The sequence below is a fragment of the Lathyrus oleraceus genome, chromosome 3 (assembly GCF_024323335.1).
Source record: "Lathyrus oleraceus cultivar Zhongwan6 chromosome 3, CAAS_Psat_ZW6_1.0, whole genome shotgun sequence".
NCBI lineage: Eukaryota > Viridiplantae > Streptophyta > Magnoliopsida > Fabales > Fabaceae > Lathyrus > Lathyrus oleraceus.
The window spans coordinates 411,544,909-411,565,274 of NC_066581.1; the positions used below are offsets into that span (position 1 = coordinate 411,544,909).

Consider the following 20,366-nt stretch of genomic DNA (forward strand, 5'->3'; position numbering starts at 1 on the left):
AAAATTCTTTTCAAAAAGGAACACTGTTAATCCTTTCTAATACGCACAACAAACTAGTGCTAGCGCCTCCACCGAGAGTAGACAAGCCAATGTTTAACCTTTAGAACATGATCTACACAGTCGTTCATTAAAAAACACCAACCAACCGTAGTTCCCCGAACTACGAATGCTCTGATTTCCTTATTGCACCATAAGGATACGTAGGCACGGGATTGCGAGATCTTGGCGAACACACTAATAAAAAACCTCCCTTTTCCCCCTTTCTGAGGTTTCCATCCATCTCTATATTTAATCCTTTATTCATTCGAAGAAAACAAACAACATAAGTTAACATTCAAATCGCAAATTGAACTAAAAGGTTCCCGTTGAGTACAACGGACGTGAGGGGTGCTAATACCTTCCCTTGCGTAATCAACTTCCGAACCCGAATATGGTTGTGACGACCATTATTCTATTTTTTAATGGTTTTATCGATATTTTCCTGTTCCTTCATTGGAATGAATAAAGTTTGGTGGCGACTCTGTTCGAACGAAATTTTTCCGCGTCCATCGCGAGGGATCGCATTTTTCGAGGTGCGACAGATGGCGACTATGTTGGGGACATAGCTCCAAGCAAGAGAGAGTGAAGCCTAGCTTAGTTCAATTTCTATAATGAGTGTTAACCTTGTTTGTTTGTTTGTTATCTTTATTCTGTTGTAATTATTGTTGTGGTTTATATCTTATGATACTATTGGGTTTCTATGATTGTTGTGGTTTATTTCTTATTTTAGAGGTATTACTGTCCGAAGAGTCTTCGTCACGGCAGTGGCGCTCTCAATAAAGAATCGATGACTCTGGGAACCTATTAACTTTAGAGCCTACCCTTGGGAATTTAAGTAATCAGAGACACATATTACTTCCTCCTATTATCCTGATGTACACGACGTGTGATTGATCTTGAATATCGGTATTCCTTTGCTGAAAAACATGGCAAAACTTCATGCATTTACATATCATCAACATACATAGCATATCATTTCTCAGGAACAAAAAACTTACACCATGTTCTACCCTTTGTCCAGTAACGCTGACTACTCGACACCAGTACGAGACACGCCGCAACTATAAGATGACACTCGAACAACTTGAAGCAAACCAAGTTTCGATGAGGACAAGCATTAACTCCATGCAGGCAAAGATGGATAGCTTGCTAGAAACCATGTTGCTCTTAGCCCAGAAGGAAAAGGATGCTGAGACTACCGCTGAAGCCAGAAAAGTTGCTGCTCAGTTTGGATTACCCTCGCTTAGCATCCCTGGAGTGATTGACCTTGATGGTAACCCTAATCATCCTAGAGGAGGACCGACCCCTATTTTTGTTCCCATGGATAATGTGAACCCCCATGAGCATTCTGCTACATCTGCTCAACATGGATCCATGATGGGTGATGAAGATCCGTATGACGCTTTCTTCATGCCACAACCTACCAAACCTGTTGTTGGAGGTCTCCTAGACCTTATCCCAATCTCCCAAAGAATCCAGAAGGGAAGACCAATGCCATAATGAGAGGAGGAGGATATAAGGCACATCCGTATGTTCCTATGCCTTACCATCAGGTTGTCGTTGTCATCCAAACACCATATCAGCCACCATATCAGCAACAACATCAGCAGCCGTACCAACAGCCAGCTTACCAGCAGCCATATCAGAACCAACAACAACGTGCTCCACAACAACGTCAACCTAACCAACAGAGGGCAAGGAGACCAGAAAGACATTTTGATCCATTGCCGGTACTGTAGTGGGGTATTCGTTACCATTGGAGATATTGACTAAATCCAAGGTAAACCATACAAGTCGAGTCGCCACCGCACTTCTATTTATCCAAAGGAATGGTTAGAAAGCGAACAAAAACCTAATAGTTTTAACAAAAACTAATAAAAGAAACAGAGATCTGGGTAAGGGGGTTGGTTATGCAATGGGAAGGTGTTAGGCACCCAAAACATCCTAGGTACTCCTAGGGAGCCCTTTTCATACTTGTTGTAAGGTAGTTTGTCTTGTGAAAATTTTATTTGTGCAAACATGATTGGAGAGATGAGAAGAGAATGTACAAGTTATTTACATTTTGTGTTTGGATGGATAAACCCATTGCCTACGTACCATCTTATAAAAAGATTAGGATCAAAACCTCGTAGTTCGGGGTAAAAATCTCAAAAAAAACAAATTGGTGAATTGATTGGTCCAAAAGCCTTAAGGTCTTTTGTTATCAAAGGGAGAAAACTCAACCAAACCACAAATCCACCATGTGAGGATAACTTCAACATGCTAGTGAGGGGTTAACCCTATAATAAGCATGGAAGACTCATTGTCCATCACTAAGGATATAGGTGAGTATTACATCTACCACAAGGATAACTCAAACCTAATAGCTAAAGGTTATGGAAAATTTTGATTAAGAAAGTGGCCATTGGAACCACAAAAGGGAAATTTGAATAGGTTATATTTACCAATTAGAAGTATATACTGAAGGTGAGAAAAACAAGAAAGGGGGGGTTTGAATTGTTTGAAAAATAAGCGCTTTTCCAAAATGAAAATCACACAATGATTTTATACTGGTTCGCTTATAACACAAAGCTACTCCAGTCCACCCGGCCAAGGTGATTTCGCCTTCAACAAGGACTTAATCCACTAATCTTGAAAGATTACAAACAACCCCTAAGAGAGAAGAAAATCTCTTAGTCCTCTCAAGTCTACAGACCACACAAGGTCACTTGAGGAAATCAATCAAATAAAAGATACAAGATATGTAATCTAGAGTGCTTCTAGGAAAGCAAGTATTACAAACTTAAGAACAGATTTTTCACTTAATAAGCAAAAGCTTAGTGAAATTCTTTGAGAGCAAAGATGATTTTCTTGAGCGTGAAATAATTCAGTATAGTTTTGGCTAGTTGATTTCTTGCTTACTGAAAGTTGATTTCTTCTCTATTTATATAGGAGTTGAAGTAGTGTTGAAATAGAGTTGAAGTAGAGTTAAATCTGCTGGATAATGAGATGTAATTACGCCATTCCATAAATAGCTTCTGCAGGAGACTTTTTCTTTTAGAAGTGACTACTTACCACAAGTAGTATCTTCTCTCTTGGAAGAGGAGATTAACGTCTCTTTCTAATTGAGGAAATCCATTTGCAGAACTTTAACTTGGCTTAAACGTTACTTCATCATGATTAACAAATCTGATTAGAGTCTTCATGTATCTGGAGAATCTTGGGATCTGGCTTCTGATGTTATTTCTTGAGAGTTCAGATAGCGCTGATAAATTTCAGAGTTTACAGAAGGCATTTGTTCAGAGTCAGAGCTTCTAGACTTTACTTCATGTTCAGATGCTTCTGATACTTTGCAGTTTTGTCCAGAGTCAGAGCTTCTTGAAACGAGATTCCACTTTAGATGCTTCTGATACTTGATAATTTGTATCTGATCTTGTTGTGCATCTGATGACATCATCAGATTTATTTCTTCTATCTTTAGAACCCTGCACACTTAGAAACTTTTCGTTAGGGTGCCATTTTTGGTTTCATCCTTTGTTATCATCAAAATCAAGGAATCTGTTGTAGAACAATTTTTGTTCTTACAATCTCCCCCTTTTTGATGATGACAAAACAACTTAAAATAGCAGATGAAACATGAATAAAATAAGATCAGATAGACAGAAGCTCCCCCTGAGTTAGTGCTAGGGAGTTCAGAAGTTCTTACCAGAGCTTTTCAAGTAACGAGATTTCTGAAGCTTTCTGCAAATTCTTAAATTTAATGTTAGAGTTATTTAATCAGAGCTATTTTTATCAGAGCTATTTCTACAAATGTTGCAGAGTGCTTAAGGTTTTTAGACAATTTTCATCAGAGCTATTTAATGATTTCTCCCCCTTTTTGTCAGAATCAAAAAGACATAGAAAAAAAAATAACTTAAAGAGAAAAACACTTCATTAAAAGAGAAACATCAGATTCATTAAAATCAAGAGCAAAACATTAGATCCAAAAAGAAGACAGAAGCAAAAACAACAAAAGGCAAACAAAACATAAAATCCTAAGTGCCTAAGGGTTCTGAGGCAATTTCTGCAAGATCATGGCAAGCATCTTCTGGATATTCTCATTGACCGTATCTTGCTTGTCCATTCTGTCTCGGAGGATATTCTGATCTTCCTTAAGATCCTTCAAAGTCTGAAGAATCATGGGAACAGCAGTTGAAGACTCCCCCTGAGTCAGAGCCTGCTGGGCTTCAGCTTCTGCAGCAGCTTGAGCTTCTGCATCTGCCAGAGCCTTAGCTTCAGCTTCTTGTTGCCTTAGGATTTCTGCTTCTTTTGCCAGTCTTTCTTCCTCTAGTCTTTTTGCTTCTTCTTCAGCTTCCTTAGCCAACCTCTCCTCTTCTAGCCTTCTGGCTTCAGCTTCTCTGGCTAATCTCTCCTGGAGTCTTTCCTCAGCATCTCTGATGTAGCCATTTCTGACTTGTTCAGAGACACTCTTCAGCCTAAAAGACTCAGATGTCATCCAGCCAATGACTCTGTTCCAGTGTGTCCTTACAGATGCAGGATCATCACTGATTTCAGAGTTTGTGACTAGAGAATCTATCTTTTGAGCTGAAGCCTCTGCAATCATAAAGATGGCTTCCTTAAGGGTAGGTTTAGAAAGCTCAGGTTCAGGTTCTGGTTCAGAGGTATGAGGTGGAGAGTTTTGAGGGCTGAGATTTAGAGTTTGAGGTTCAGATTCTGACTCAGGTTGGGGTTCAGAATCTGCTTCTGGTTGAAGACTGGGGGATGAAGCATAAAGTGGGTTTAAATCTAAAGGTTCGGATTCTGGTTCTGGGACAGCGGGAAGGATTGGTGGAATGATATTAGAGGTGAAAGGAGCAGATGGTTGAATTACAGAGGGTATGGTGGTTGTTTGTTGTAGTGGTGAAGTTATTTCAGGTTCTGTGGTTTGTGTTCGTTGTGAAGCAAGTCTATGGGCATAGAGTGTTGCTATGGTTGGGGAGTTTGGGTCAGAGTGTTCTTGGTCAGAGGACTCTTGGTCAGAAGAAGGGGAAAGGTAAGGAGGTGATTCATATTCAGAGGATGAAGAAGAAGAAGTGCTTTGGTGGGTTTGTATAGGTTGAGAGGGAGGAATGAAGGTTCTAGCTATGTTTAGAACTGGTGTAGGTTGGGAGGTTCTGGTGATTGAGGGTGGTATTTCAGAGGTGGTATATATTGGTTGTGAAGAGAGAGGGTTAGAGGAAGCCATTTTAAATTCAGAGGAGACAGGAGGAATAGACTTACCAGAAGAGACATTCAGAGGTGCTGAAGTTTTGCTTCCAGAAGTTTCTCCAAGTCTGGCTTTCTTTGCTCTCCTTGCCTCAGCAGCTATCTGTTTCTCAGAGACACCTCTCTTGTATCTGACTAGATCTTCTTCTGAATCTAGACAGTCATCGATGCTGAAATCAGAGACATCAACACCTTCCTCCAGCAGACGATGAAGGTAGAGGGCAACAGCGTCTCTGGGCTCATTCTTGAAGAATCTGGCCAGGCCATGAGGCATCTTCCTCTGATCTTTTAGAGATTCCCAGGATACATCCAGAGTGGGCTTGACTCTAATGTCTTTGATGATTCCCATGCTTTTGAGGTTTTTGGCATTCAGAGGCTTCCCTACATCAATTGCCAGATCATCCATACATCTGGTCTTTTCCAGAGCGTCTACCAGTCCATGCTCAATGAAGATGTCAGAGAGCAATCTACCCAGAGGAATGTAGGATCTGGGCTTCATGTTATTCCTGGTTTCTCTGACTGAATCCCTCAGATATCTGAACAGGAGAGTAGGGAGGTTGATCTTGATACCCTTCTGAATGCAGTACAGAATGCATTTCTGGTCTGCATTGATATAATCTGAAGAGTTAGAGGCTGGACGGTGATGGATTGTTCCCAGAATTATCTTCAGCCAAACTCGGAGGTTCTGGTGAAGCTCCTTGTTCTTAGAGGGGTTTCCTTCAACATTAGGTTTGAAGATTGTTGGGTTGATGACTTCAGTGATGCGCTTTGACCTTGGAGGAATGTTGTAAATCCTTTTTCCTCCACTTTCCTCCATATTCAGCAAGGAGGCAATTGATGCTTCAGTGATGACAATTTTTACCCCTAGAACAAAAGAGACAATGAATTGGTCATCTGCATCAGCATGTCTCCAGAATTCCTTGACCAGAAGAGGGTAGATTGGACCATAAAGCCTGTCGAAGTAGGTTTCCCATCCTTGTTGACGAAGTTCCCTAGTGAGATCAACGCCATTTCTTCTTAGGTTGTCAAAATCAACCAAGGATTCACACAAAACATCCAAACCTTCAAAGGGAGTTGAAAGGTTTATGTGGCTTTCTCGGTCAAGAATGTGGGGTTCTTGATAAACAGGGGTTATGGTGACGCCTGTAACAGTAGGAGTTTGAGTGTTTGAGGTTTGGGGATTAGAAGCGGATTCCATCTGTTGGGAGAAGTTAAAAACTTCTTGCTGTTGAGCATCCATGAAGAAGATTGAAGAAGAAGGTGAAGAACTTGCAGAGAACTTGCAGAGAAGGGTTTAGGGTTTTAGAGTGAGTGAGAGTGATAAGTGTGTGAAATGTGAGAAAAGTGTTTATATACCTAAGTAAAAACGCATGCAAAACGACACACATACCAGCGTTAGCACAAAAACCAAAATAGCACGTTTGGGGGAAAAATGATTACAGCTAATAAATGAATGTCTAATCCCACAGTTTGCACACTGCTCGAGGAAAACTCAAACGTCTGCCTTTTTGAATTTCTTGACAGCTGTCTAGAAGTTCTAAGGTTTGACGCTCAGAGCTCCACGTGTTTAATGTATCTGATCTTCAGGAATACCAAGAGATTGGTTTCTGAAGATTTCTAACTCAGATATCTTCTTAACTTGTAGAAGTATCAGAGTCAGAGGCAGAAGTGTATTTGTTTTTATCAGAATCTTATTTTATACTCTTCAGAGCCATACTTCATTCAGGACAATTTTTAATGTTCAGATTTTCTAAGATGAAAAGAAATCTATCTTCAGCTAGAGGCTTAGTAAAGATATCTGCCCATTGATGTTCTGTATCAATGAACTTCAGCGTTACTATCCCTTTCTGAACATAGTCTCTAATAAAATGATGTTTAATTTCTATGTGTTTGGCTCTGGAATGTAAAATAGGATTCTTACTCAAACAAATAGCAGCAGTATTATCACAAAAGATAGGAATGTTACTCTCAAATATCTGAAGATCTTCTAGCTGATGCTTCATCCAGAGCATCTGAGTTGTGCACAGTGATGCTGAGATATATTCTGCTTCTGCAGTTGATAGAGCGATAGTTGACTGTCTTTTGCTAGCCCAGGAGATTAGATTGTTTCCCAGAAGCTGGCAATTTCCAGAAGTACTTTTTCGTTCTATTCTATCTCCTGCATAATCTGCATCACAATAACCAGAAAGCCTATACTCTGATGTTTTCTCATACATCAGGCCCAGGTTAGGAGTTCCTTTCAGATACTTAAGAATTCTCTTAACAGTTGTTAAATGAGATTCTCTAGGATCTGATTGGAATCTGGCACAAAGACAGACACTAAAGAGAATATCAGGACGAGTAGCAGTCAGATAGAGAAGAGAGCCTATCATACCTCGATAGAGCTTCTGACAAACCTTGTTGCTTACCTCTTCCTTTTCCAGAATGCAAGTTGGATGCATGGGAGTCTTTGCAGAGTTGCATTCAGTCATGTCAAACTTCTTCAGAACGTCTTTAATGTACTTGCTTTGATGAATGTACGTGACTTCTGGAGTTTGATTGATTTGAATTCCCAGAAAGAACTTTAGTTCTTGCATTAGACTCATTTCAAATTCTGCCTGCATTAACTTAGAAAATTCTTGGCAAACAGAGATATTAGCAGAACCAAAAATAATATCATCAACATAAATTTGGCATATCATGAGATCATTATTAAGGTTTTTACAGAAGAGTGTAGAATCAACTTTCCCTCTGATAAAATTTTATTCCAGAAGAAAATTGCTTAAGCGTTCATACCAAGCTCTGGGAGCTTGTTTAAGTCCATATAAGGATTTCTTAAGTTTGAAAACATGTTCTGGAAAGTTTGAATTTTCAAAACCTGGAGGTTGATTGACATACACTTCTTCTGAAATATAACCATTAAGAAATGCACTCTTGACATCCATTTGGTATAATTTGATAGAATGATTAATAGCAAAAGATACAAGAAGACGAATAGATTCTAACCTCGCGACTGGAGCAAAAGTTTCATTATAATCAATACCTTCTTGTTGACTATAACCTTGAGCTACCAGTCGAGCTTTGTTTCTGACAACTTCTCCTTTCTCGTTCAACTTGTTTCTGAAAACCCATCTGGTTCCAATGACATGAGTGCCTCTGGGTTTAGGAACGAGATCCCAGACATCATTCTTGGAGAATTGATCTAACTCTTCTTGCATAGCTGCCACCCAATCGTTATCTTGAAGAGCTTCATCACAGGACATAGGCTCAATCAGAGACACTAGTCCCAGAGGAATATCTTCAGAAGTTCTGAAGGTAGATCTGGTTCTAACAGGTTCATCTTTGTTTCCCAAAATCAAATCTTCAGATACGTTAATACGACTTTTAACTTTCCTTGGAATTTCTGGAGATTTAATTTCTTCAGAGTCTGGAGTGACAGTTGCTTCTGGAGTTTTCTCAGATTCTACCAGAGTGATCTCTAAATCTGCAAACTTTTCAACTAGCTTTGACTTTTCAGGGTCAAGCTTATCATCAAATCTAACATGAATTGATTCCTCCACAATTTTGGTTTCTGTGTTGTATACTCTATAGCCTTTAGAGCGTTCTGAGTATCCTAACATAATACCTTTCTGTGCTTTGGAATCAAACTTGTTCAGATGTTCTTTAGTATTTAATATAAAACAAATGCATCCAAAAGGATGAAAATATGAAATGTTGGGTTTTCTTCCCTTACACAGTTCATAGGGAGTCTTTTCCAGAATAGGTCTAATAGAGATTCTATTCTGAATGTAACACGCTGTATTTACAGCTTCTGCCCAAAAGTGCTTTGCTACATTTGTTTCATTGATCATGGTTCTGGCCATTTCTTGGAGTGTCCTATTCTTCCTCTCTACAACTCCATTTTGTTGTGGAGTTCTAGGGCAGGAGAAATCATGGGATATTCCATTAGAATCAAATAATTCTTCAAAATCTTTATTTTCAAATTCTCCACCATGATCACTTCTGACTCTAACAATTTTAGAGTCAAATTCTTTTTGCACTTTAGAACAGAAACTGGTGAATACAGAGTGAGACTCACTCTTGTGCTTTAGGAATTTTACCCATGTCCAGCGGCTGTAATCATCAACGATTACTAGTCCATACTTCTTTCCATTGACTGATGCTGTTTTCACAGGACCAAATAAGTCAATGTGAAGAAGCTCCAGAGGCTTAGAGGTAGAAACAACATTTTTCTTTTTAAAAGATGTTTTTGAAAACTTTCCTTTCTGACAAGCTTCACACAGAGCATCTGAAGAGAACTTCAGTTTAGGTAAGCCTCTGACTAACTCAAGTTTAGTTAGCTGAGAAAGCTTTCTCATGCTAATGTGGCCTAAGCGTCTATGCCATACCCATTGCTCTTTGTGAACTGACATTAAACATTTAACATTTTGATCTTTTAAATCAGAAAGATTTATTTTATAAATGTTGTTTTTCCTCTTGCCTGTGAAAAGGACAGAGCCATCGTTCTGACTAATGGCTTTACACGTTTTTTGATTAAAGATTACATCATAACCGTTATCACTTAATTGACTTATGGATAACAAGTTATGCATTAATCCTTCTACATAAAGAACATCAGATATAGAGGGAAGAGTACCATTACCAATAGTTCCGGAGCCTCTGATCCTTCCTTTCTGATCTCCTCCGAAGCCTACAAATCCAGCGTCTTTAAGTTCCAGGCTTTGGAACATAGACTTTCTTCCCGTCATATGTCGCGAGCATCCAGAGTCCAGGTACCATGACTGGTGTCTGAACTTTGCTGCATAGGATATCTGCAACATAGATAATCTTATCTTTCGGTACCCAGAATCTCTTGGGTCCTTTTAGATTAGTTTTCCCAGAGTTTCTCATAACTTTGGGTCTTCTAGCATTTTTAAACTTGTTTTCTTGTGTGTGTGTGTAGTGATATGAAAAAGGAGATTTAAGCTGGTTACTGGTAGAGGTTTTATTTTCCTCAGAATCATACCCAATTCCCCTTTTATTATTCTGACTTACTCCATAAATCATGGATGCCATAATACTCCTATCTATTCCATTCTTCAGAAATTTTTGAAAAGCTTCTTCATATTTATAAATAGTTTCGTTTGAAGTTTGTGGTGCTTGAGACAACGCTTTTTCTAATTCTAAGCTTTTTGTTCTAGCTCCATCTCTTTCTAACGTTAAAGATCTGATTGTATCTTCTCGTGCTAGAATTGTTGTCTCAAGTTTACTACATACTTCAGATTTTGCTTTAAGAAGGCCTTTAATGTCTTTAACTTTTTATTTTAATTTCTGAAGAGAGGTAAGAGTTTCTGATAAACATGATTCTAAGTCAGATCTAGAAAGTTCAGAAAATACCTCTTCAGATTCTTCATCTGAGCTGCTGGATGTGGTAGCCATAAGAGCTACGTTGGCCTGTTCATTAGAGTCAGATTCTGATGATTCGGATTCACTATCGTCCCAGGTGGCCATTAATCCCTTCTTTGTTCTGAAAGTATTTTTCTTGAAGCTTTCTTTCTTAGAGTTATCTCTCTTCAGCTTGGGGCATTCATTTCTGTAATGACCTGTTTCTTTACATTCAAAACAGGTAATATCTTTGTTAGGTTTACCTTTTGAAGTTGACTCTGATCGATCCCCTCTGGGTCTTGATCTTCTGAAGTTGTTGTTGTTCCTCCTTTTCCAGAGTTGCTTAACTCTTCTGGTTAGTAGGGACAGTTCTTCTTCATCATCAGAGTCTTCAGATTCAGAGTCATCAGTGTCTGCAGTTTCTGCTTGAAGGGCTTTGGTTCTGTCTGACTTCCGTCTTTCAGGTCTGGACTTCAGCGCCACTGACTTGTTCCTTTTCTGAGGCTCATCCTCCTCTAGTTCTATCTCATGGCTTCTGAGAGAACTAACAAGTTCTTCAAGGCTGATATTGTTCAGATCCTTTGATAACTTCAGAGCAGTAACCATTGGTCTCCATTTCTTTGGCAGACTTCTGACAATCTTCTTAACATGATCTGCAGTCGTGTATCCTTTGTCTAGCACTTTAAGACCTGCAATGAGAGTTTGGAATCTGGAAAACATAGCTTCTATAGCTTCGTCATCTTCCATCTTGAAGGCTTCATATTTCTGGATCAGCGCCAGAGCCTTCGTCTCCTTGACTTGGGAGTTTCCTTCATGGGTCATCTTCAGAGAGTCAAGTATATCTTTAGCCGTCTCTCTGTTGGTGATCTTTTCGTATTCGTTGTATGATATAGCATTTAGAAGTATTGTTCTGGCCTTGTGGTGATTTTTGAAATCACGTTTCTGATCTTCTGACATTTTGCTTCTGGGAACTTCAGCTCCATTTGAGACTGGAGGTTTGTATCCATCTGTGACAATGTCCCAGAGGTTAGCATCATAACCCAGAAAGAAACTTTCGATTCTGTCTTTCCAGTAATCAAATTTTTCTCCATCAAAAACAGGAGGTTTAGCATTGTAAGAATCTCTTTCATTTGAGTGAGCCATTTGTTTTTCTCGCACTGGATCTCTCTACACGGTTAAGTGTTTGATTTGAAAATCAATAACAGAGCCGGAGCTCTGATACCAATTGAAGGTGAGAAAAACAAGAAAGGGGGGGTTTGAATTGTTTGAAAAATAAGCGCTTTTCCAAAATGAAAATCACACAATGATTTCATACTGGTTCGCTTATAACACAAAGCTACTCCAGTCCACCCGGCCAAGGTGATTTCTCCTTCAACAAGGACTTAATCCACTAATCTTGAAAGATTACAAACAACCCCTAAGAGAGAAGAAAATCTCTTAGTCCTCTCAAGTCTACAGACCACACAAGGTCACTTGAGGAAATCAATCAAATAAAAGATACAAGATATGTAATCTAGAGTGCTTCTAGGAAAGCAAGTATTACAAACTTAAGAACAGATTTTTCACTTAATAAGCAAAAGCTTAGTGAAATTCTTTGAGAGCAAAGATGATTTTCTTGAGCGTGAAATAATTCAGTATAGTTTTGGCTAGTTGATTTCTTGCTTACTGAAAGTTGATTTCTTCTCTATTTATATAGGAGTTGAAGTAGTGTTGAAATAGAGTTGAAGTAGAGTTAAATCTGCTGGATAATGAGATGTAATTACGCCATTCCATAAATAGCTTCTGCAGGAGACTTTTTCTTTTAGAAGTGACTACTTACCACAAGTAGTATCTTCTCTCTTGGAAGAGGAGATTAACGTCTCTTTCTAATTGAGGAAATCCATTTGCAGAACTTTAACTTGGCTTAAACGTTACTTCATCATGATTAACAAATCTGATTAGAGTCTTCATGTATCTGGAGAATCTTGGGATCTGGCTTCTGATGTTATTTCTTGAGAGTTCAGATAGCGCTGATAAATTTCAGAGTTTACAGAAGGCATTTGTTCAGAGTCAGAGCTTCTAGACTTTACTTCATGTTCAGATGCTTCTGATACTTTGCAGTTTTGTCCAGAGTCAGAGCTTCTTGAAACGAGATTCCACTTTAGATGCTTCTGATACTTGATAATTTGTATCTGATCTTGTTGTGCATCTGATGACATCATCAGATTTATTTCTTCTATCTTTAGAACCCTGCACACTTAGAAACTTTTCGTTAGGGTGCCATTTTTGGTTTCATCCTTTGTTATCATCAAAATCAAGGAATCTGTTGTAGAACAATTTTTGTTCTTACATATACAAAAGTAGTCAAAGTTGACTTAAAGATTCAATTCAAAATGAGTGTTATGAAAAGAAAGTTTGAAAATCAAAAGCATAAGGCTTAGGTTTCTAATGTTGAAAACAAAGGTTAACTGTTTGCACAAAAAGGGTTTTGGCTTGGGTTAGAGTGGAGAGATGAAGAAGAAGGGCTAAGTCCTAAGGAGAACAAAAAGATGAGGGATAAGAAATGAAACCACACTAGGAGTTCCTCTCTTGAGATCATATTGATGATCCAAGTAGCTCCCATCCTTTGGAATAAGCAAGCACAAAGTATAAGCAATCAAACAAGTCTCATAAGAGATCCTCAATGTATCTTGTATCTTCCACTTGGATGAACATAGTAATGATCCTCCAATTAAGCTCAAATGGAAACTCCTAGTTCAAGAGCACACACATCAAAAGTTCCATGGGGTAAAACACTCTCCTAACTAGAGACCAGGGAAACAACAAACTAATAGGGAGATTAAGACTCGAGCCTAATAGTTGTCATGCAATCAACATCCCTAAATTGAGGTCTCTAACAAGAACTTAACTCACAAGTAAACAAACATCACACACTATATCCATACAAGAGGCTCAAACAATGGGTGGGCTTTAGTCAAGAGGGGTCATGTCAACCTCGACAAATAAGCCAAACTGTAAAGGGTAATCTATAGCTCTTAACCACTAACATTGAACGTTAGGGTGAAGCTGATCAAATCAGTAATGAGGATGAGACCTCACGCTCTTAACCCTGGCCAGGGTGAGCTCATGACAAAGAAAGCGTGGGGATCAAGAAAGTGGGATCTTTTTCCACTTGACAAACTCTGGATAAAGATCTGGGGCACATGTTCAGAAGCATCAGCACGTAGTGCGAGCATAAAGGACGACACACTGAATAACGGGGGATTGGCTACTAATCCCTTTTATCCGTCAATTGCCTCTTCTCTTGGAGGTCTTATCAAATAACACATGCCTCTTCTTGGAGGTCTTTGGGCACAATTTTAACCACAAACAGAGCCTTTGAAGGAGGACTTGCCAGCAAAATGCCTGCCAAAAAGGTGACAGGACTTCAGACTACATGAAGTAAGAAGCTAACTATCTGAGTGGTGTGTCAACCATAATCTGAAGCTTAAGCAAGAGCTAAAGCAAGCAAGCAACTAAGGTACCTGTACAAAGACTAAACAGTCAGTACTTCAGTCATAAAACCAGAAAACAAGTAGTGAAACCCTCTAACAGTTACACAATTCAGTGCACAAGTGCCCTTGCACTCAAATGAGCTCATGAGTTCACCACATCAATTAAAACCCTACAAAACAAAAATAGGTCAGTACTCAATGCATTTGCATCTCACAAAGTGAGAACAAACCCAATTACCAATGCTAAGTATCCAATCCTGAAACAAAACAACAAAGTTAGCTTATGTACATCCAATCAACACAACAAAGCATAAACAACCAATGGCATGAGATGAATCAAATCACAAGCCCCAAACAGGACCATATGAACCCCTAAACACCAATCACCATGGCCAAAGATCCACCATACTCCAAATATCATTCAAATGCTTCAAAAAGCCTCAAAAATATGCACAAAATAAGCTTCCAACTTAGAAAATTCATACCAAATCAGAAATGCATGCAATGACTTTGAGATTTTTTGTATAAGTTTCTCATGCCATGTATGTTCAACATGCAAAAAATCAAGTCCAAAATGATGCAAATGCTATGTGATCAAAAATGCACCAATTCAATGTCAAAAATGTGACACAAATTGTCACATTTTTCTCTATGTGTCAAAAATGATGATAACATGTGAGAAAAAATCCAAACCAGTGACCAATAATTCATGTCATGTATGAATGTCATGTATGCAAAAAATTGGATCAGAAGGTTCAACATAGAGAATTTCACAACACATTGAATACACTATATCAATTTGGAACCACATGGATTCAAAAATTCACACATAAAAATCCAGACATCCAAAATTCATGATATTAACATCATAAAAAAGTAGACATCAATACAAATCTATGAAAAAAAATTAGGACTCATTTGGATCATTTTTTCATTTTTTATGAATTTTACAAAATGACTAAAATAAATGGAAAATGCAATGAAAATGGAGGGAAATGAATTAATTCAAATCAAATCAGAAAAAACAGAGACCACACGATATGGCGCGCTCACGCAATCAATGACTCTCATTCAAACAGATGAAATGCTGCGTTTCATTAAACACAGTCATTAGCCCAATCAACAGTCCACGCTTGCATGGCCTTGGTCAAAACAATCTCGTCCACTCATTCTCCCACGCAATGACACACATGGAATACACGCATGCAAAACCCTAGCACACGCAGACGCCGGAACTACAGCTCCGGTCGTCTTCTCCGGCGAGACGCACGGCGGCGCCGCCATGCACTTTTCCAGAAATTCACAAAACCTACATCATTCTACTCGTCTTCTCACGTAGGTTCCAAATATCACATTGATTCATCCTAATTCCTCCTAGATTATGCAAATCGAAGAGAGAAAGTTTTGAGATCCAAACTTTCAGTCCACACCAAATCCTCAATTCTCAGTCAATTTCAATTCTAAACATATGTACATGACCTACTCAACGAGATCTACAAGTCTACATCCTGAAAACAGCAAAAGGAGAGATCGAAAATAGCATCACCTGGAAATGGAGCTTTCAGAAATCGTGTCCTCACGTGTTTAGCTGCTCCAGATCACTTCCTCTACACTTCCTTTGAAGCTTTATGCAAAAAGAAACGGTTGAAACCTCTTGAACATGCCTCAATTTCCAAATCCGATTGCCATGAAAATGTACATGAACTGCATGATTTCTTGATGAATTATACCAAATAATGGATGATTCTTGCTCAGTGAAGCATGAGGATCAAGAATATGCAAGAACCTTTGAGGTTTGTGTGAAGAAAAATGCAAATCGAAGAGAGAGAATTTTGAGAGAGTTTCTTGAATTTTGATCTGAAATGGTTTGTTGTGGCAGTTATGATTAGGGTTTTGGTACTTATACTCCATGCTAATGACAATGCTAATCATCTTTTCCATTGGTTAATCATGATTAGTGAGATATGAAGCAACTTGCAAAAATGCAAAATGAGCTCACATGCCCATAATACCCGTGTTCAGCTCCATGCTAGAGCTTAAATCCACTCAAGAGCAACCAATGGTCATGATTTGAAGATTAATTTGCTTACATCTCAAGCCAAAAATGAATGATGAAGATTTACTTCAAAATGAACATGTGTGAAATAATGAACATTTGACCATGATTCCTTTGCACAATTGAGCCAAATGATGTTACTTTGAGATGCCTTGAACATGAGAAGCACTTTGCAAAAAGAATGAACCAATTTGAAGTATTACATCAAAAGTTATGCCATTTTGAATTTCCATGCACACTTTGTGATCAAATGACCATAACTCCTCAACCATTCATCATATGGACATGAATTAGGACCTTTTGGAAATGGGAGACAAAGATCTACAACTTTCATGTTCACCAAAAATCCATTTGAAACTTCTTTGACATTGAAAGTCAAGTTGAAAGTGGACCAAAACTTGCCAAATTTGGAAACTTTGAATTATAGGTCATTTTCCATTTTTAGTAACTTTTGCCATGACCTTTGAATCTTCAAGATGGATGTTTAGAATGATGAATAGACCCCATTTGAACATGATTGAGGTGTCTCAACTCATTTCCCCACCTCATAGCCCTCAGTTGACTGCACAGTTGACTTTTGGTCCTCAAATGACCTTGAAATGTCTTGATTAACTTGAGCCTCTACCACTTGGTGAAATTGCTTCAAAATGAAACCCTAGATCATGTAAGCTCCTTATAATAATCATGTGATCCTCATCCCAAGAAAATACCTCATCTCTTACACAAAGGATCTTCTTGAAGCTCTTGACCTGGTGATTGCTTAAGCTACAAACAAAAGATGTTAGTGACATATTTTTGTGCTTTTGGTTAGTAAATAAAACAAAAAAAGCAATGATATACAATTCAAGCATGCTTGGTGATCTCAAACCACTCACAAGAGATCCCTACCCAAAGGGAAAGGGAGCCAAGATGCTCAATGATCCTTGAGGCTATGCAATGCAATGTTATGATGCCATGAGGGATCTTAGGGACAAAGTTAGGGTCTTACAGATGCCCCTATTTAAGATCATTCTAGCCGGAGAAGTGAAGGTTAAAATCTTCGTCTCGACGAGGTAGAATGGGCTTAAATAATAACAAAAAGACAAATTTTGGTCCCTAAGAGGCCTCATAATGCAAATGTATGTATGCAAAACAAACAAACTCTGTGGGGATATGTGTCCACAAAGAAGAAAAAACATCCGGAGAAATTGACAATCCATAGGAGTAATACACTTACTAGGGATAGAGACTCTAGGGATTCTCATAGGGATAAGAAGAAGAATAAAAAAAATGCGTGAGCAGGTCACGACTTGAAACTTGGGGATTAGAATCCCAAAGGGAGTAAACCTAATGGAAGGACATCGAGCTGACTCGAAGGTGCATGTGTTGGGGAATATGCCAACACAGCAAAAGGCGATCCACAACAGATACCTCGCTGGGGATGTCTAAAAAGACTCTCCTGGGGAAGCAGCGGGATGAGGTGTTACCGGTTACTGGGTAACAAGCTCAATGAGACATGTGATCTGATCACCGGTATAAGGGTGAGAGAACAACAAGCTCGGGAAGAATGAATATCTAAGACCGGTATAAGGGTGAGAGATATCAATCAACCAAATCATCTAAGGAAGACCTAAAAGGTATATCTCAACTCAGGAAAATCTGACTCCACAGGGGACCAAAGTCAGAATAGGGAGCAGAAGGAAGGAATACCAGGGATACCGGTTACTGGGCATATAATAGGTGACCAACCAAAGCATGAATTGGGGAATATTTCCAAAACACTCATCATCCAAAAAGAGGGCAGAACCCAAACTCGATTATGGGATGGACATTCGATTCCAAAACAGGGATACGAATCTTACTCGACTGGGGAAGAACAAAAGGCTTCGACCAAAGAGTGCATGAGATATATTATCTATTACCGTCGGAACGTAGATAATATACTCGCATGGAAGATTATCCACAACCGGTTATTGGGTTAATAAAGGATAAATCGACCGACAGAGAAAGGCATTGGGATACCAAAACTAGGTATATAATGATGACCAAACAAGGGGAGCAACAAACATCACCGGCAAACGGTAAATGAAAGAGGACCCGCTGGGGATAAAATTGCTTAATTAGAGCAATTATCCAAAAGAAGAAGGGAATATCAATACCGAATATTGGATAATGATAACCGTCAAAGAGGGGATTACATCTACCGGATACTGGGTAGAAAAACACGGAAGAGTAACCGTCATCAACTAGGATGAACAACAATGGTTAACTCTGCAAAGGGGGGAAAATAGGGTTTACAACTACCGGTATAAGGGTAGAAAACCACAAACTCCGTTGAGGATTGATTACTGAGCAATTATTCATTTACCATAGGGAAACACCAGAGACAGTCACAAGAGGCCAATTTAGGATCAAACCAAAAAGGCAAACTGAATTGAGACTCATCCTAATGAGGATATAACTCAATAGGGGAACCCATCCCAATATATGTGTTGGGAGGAAGCAAAAACAACCGTCGTCCACGAGGATATAACTCAGTGGGGAATATGGCAGGAAAGATAAACACTTTCTACTTAAAGGGGCTGACTCTATATTGAGGGATCAGACACCGACATCTGCTTGGGAAATGTATTACTAACTAGCAGAGGATAACAAACAATAGATATATGGCAAAAAATGCAATATGAATATCCAAATGTTTGAAGGTTATATGCACATATGCGTGATTTATGTATGATGAATGCTGACAAACAAACATTCTAACACAAACAGCTCCAAAGGAAAAGGCACACAGCCGTCCGGTACTACATCTCAAGGGAGGAAGCCCAAAATTCCTATGGAGAGTATCCAATCTGCCGGGGAATCAGAGATACCAGGAAATCACAAAATCTCTGGGAGATGAACCATCAGTCAATCTGGTTGGGGAAAAAAAATTCATTGCACAAGCAGAAACTGCCACAAAAGCAACTCTACTGGGGAATCCATCTGAGGGATATAAGAGGAATTTGGTGATCCGACACCAAGTACCAAACTCACCAAGGAGATCACACATGCTGAGGAGAAAAGATCGCTCTTCCGCTGAAGGGGAGAGTGGTGAACATCTCAACAAGCATACCACTCGGGGATGAACCATAAAAGGGGCTCCGGAGGAAGAAGATACAGTCATGCCAGGGATATGAATAAATGTCTTACCCTATTGGGGATCATACCACCCTTGGGAGAGCACTGAGGATCTCCAAAGTATCCTTTTGTCATTGTGAATGTTCACTTTGTTTAAAAAACAAGTTATGAAAAATTCATTTATTTAAAACAATGATACTTTCTCAATTAAAAAATGCAAAACATTTGTTGAAATAGAAGCAAATAAGAGTGCAAATAATTGGATAAAAGGCTCAAATTCGTTTGATGGAATGGTAGCCTGCAAATGGCAAGACCCCATAGATTTTTACAAGTTTGAAATTGGTGATATATATTGGAAAAGGGCTACATTGAACATAATGACCATTTCTCCACCAATTCTGAATTCGATGTATTCAAAGCTTTGGTTGACGATGAATGAACAAGAATCTCTGATGGATGACAGTTGTAGAACACAGTCTTGTCAGGATCCAGTTACTTGCCAAATCCCTAATTTTTGCCTAGATTGCCCCAGGATGAGGTACTCAATCTAGCGGGATACATATATTCATTTTTTATGTCTCTAACTTTTGCCTGGATCGCCCTTTCGGGTTTTCAATCCACTGAGACGCTCATTTTTGCCTAAGCCTCCCTTTCGGGTTTTCAACTTAGCGAGCTATTCTGTTTTTATTTTTAGGCGAAGTATTTCTTGACTACATCTGAATTCACAAGACGAGTGAAATCCTCCCCATCCATAGTTGTAAGTATCAAAGCACCGCCTAAAAAGGCTCTCTTAACAACATATGCACCTTCATAGTTTGGAGTCGTCTTGCCCCTGGAATCGGACGCGAAAGACAAGACCTTCTTGAGCACGAGGTCACCCTCTCGGAACACACGAGGCTTGACCTTCTTATCAAAAGCCTTCTTCATTCTCTGCTGATACAACTGATCATGACACATGGCAGTCAATCTCTTCTCTTCAATCAAATTCAGCTGGTCATAGCGACTCCGAACCCATTCAGCATCAGTCAACTTGGCCTCCATCAAGACTCTCATTGATGGGATCTCCACCTCTACCGGGAGTACGGCCTCCATGCCATAAACAAGAGAGAAATGGGTTGCCCCTGTTGAAGTGC

General features: G+C 39.1%; 1 pseudogene; it reads right to left on the minus strand.

Moving 5' to 3' along the window:
• Positions 1-1,602: 1,602 nt before the first annotated feature.
• Positions 1,603-20,366, minus strand: part of LOC127131486 (uncharacterized) — a 107,320-nt pseudogene continuing 88,556 nt past the window's right edge.